We start from the raw sequence: 1759 nt of genomic DNA, 5'->3' as shown, positions 1-1759 counted from the left end.
AAATTTTCTTCAACTGGACTCACTCGGACTCAGACTCACTAAACTTTTTCTCAACCATACTCACTTAGACTCAAACTGACCAACGTATCACCATAGTCCCTACTATGGTATTACTCAGTCGGACTCACTCAGGCTCAGACTCACGGCTTGACTTGAGTCAGAGTGAGCCTGAGTAAGTTGACTCATGAGTCCGTTGGCGTGAAATTAGCTTTTTCGATCATGGTGTCAATCCTATTGAACACCAATATCTTACATAATCGGTGCCCTACGATACTCCTTTTGATCTTGTACCTTCAAATACGAGATATCACCATATGTCAATCCAGTAATGACATCTTTATGAAATACGCGACTCAGACGAGATATTTTTATCAAGAACTTCCCATGAATAAGTTTGCGGGGGAGGTCATGGCACCCTTTTTCCTAACTCACGCCTCTGATAAATAAATATTGAGGTGGCGCATGAATGCTACTGTGCTGAGATAAGTGTAAATAGATTTGAGTATAAACATAGGCCGATATAAGGCTGATAGTAATGCTGAAGATGAGTAGATAGGACCATAAGTCGGCAACAAAAGGTGGAACTCACTCGGATTCACTCAAGAAATATATTTTGCGCTTAGAGCTCAATCGGACTCAGGCTTTCTAAAATTTTCTTCAACAGGACTCACTCACACTCAAACTCACCAAAATATTACTCACCCGGACTCACTCAGACTCAACTCACGGTCCGATCTGAGTCTGAGTGAGTCGACTCATGAGTGAGTTTGCAGACCTATGGGGCTGGCACACAGGCGCTGGGAACGGATAGCTGTTATCTTCTGATGCGCAGAAACAGAGCAGTACTACCGACTGCGAGGACGCTATAGCCCCATTCCACAAGTGACTGGAGACGAGGCTGTCGTCGGGCTGTAACTACGGACAAGCACATGAAGTCGCCTAAGCCTTCTACACAAATTGTACTCCACACAATATAATAATACAAGGCGTCTTAAATTTGCGGAGAACACGTTAGATTTACCTAAGGCCTTAGTAATCATCATTATCTATATCCTGTATTAGTATAGGCAGTAGCGCTTCACATCAGAAATGAATGTTTCACTGCAATGCATGCAAAGCATGCACGCAGTCCACAGAGCGAGCAAAGAAAAAGGCAGTCCGCCCCCTATGGTTAAGCGTTTATCCCTTTTAAAAATAAAATATTTATGCTAATGAGGCACCTAAATTCCGTTGTGCAAAAATTTTTTTTTTCTGTTTATAAAACAAAATAGTACAGACTAAGTCATAATACCGTCCACCAGTATAGTGCGCTAGGCCCTCCGAAGGGACAACCCGACAAGAGAAGCAACGTAACCAGCTTTGCGCAGAGGCAGTGTCGCATCCAATGAAGTTTTATCTGAGGAGCGACTATTGCTAGTTGAAAACTTTTCCCAATACCCCGCCTGGACGACGTGAAATACCGTCGGCCGTGGCAATTTTTGGAGGGCCTTCACGGGCCTCGCTTTTCAATGCAAAGAGAGATCGGTGTTCGTGAAACTTGCAGTGCCGTCCACTCACTGTCCACGTCTGGTCGCGCGCCGTAATGGGCGTCTGCACCGACAACTGTCGGTGCAGACGGGCAGTCATGATGACATACAGCGGCTGGCCGGCTGGCGGATATTTGCGGAAGGGAAGGTGGAAGGTCTTGGAGTAGGATTTAGTGTAACAAAATGTGGACTGATGGTATGAAATGATCCCTGTGATCAGGCGGTGTCAATAC

The 1759-nt window shown here is 45.1% G+C and overlaps 1 non-coding gene across 1 annotated transcript; it reads left to right on the top strand.

Annotated features, from left to right (window-relative positions):
• The first annotated feature begins 1355 nt into the window (after positions 1 to 1355).
• On the top strand, positions 1356 to 1497 carry LOC119398073 (U4 spliceosomal RNA). The gene has a single exon (XR_005184750.1). It is a non-coding gene; the product is annotated as a U4 spliceosomal RNA (small nuclear RNA).
• Positions 1498 to 1759: the final 262 nt, after the last annotated feature.

Source organism: Rhipicephalus sanguineus, chromosome 6 (genome assembly GCF_013339695.2).
Source record: "Rhipicephalus sanguineus isolate Rsan-2018 chromosome 6, BIME_Rsan_1.4, whole genome shotgun sequence".
Classification (NCBI taxonomy): Eukaryota; Metazoa; Arthropoda; class Arachnida; order Ixodida; family Ixodidae; genus Rhipicephalus; species Rhipicephalus sanguineus.
This window is presented reverse-complemented; position numbering and strand designations above follow the sequence as displayed.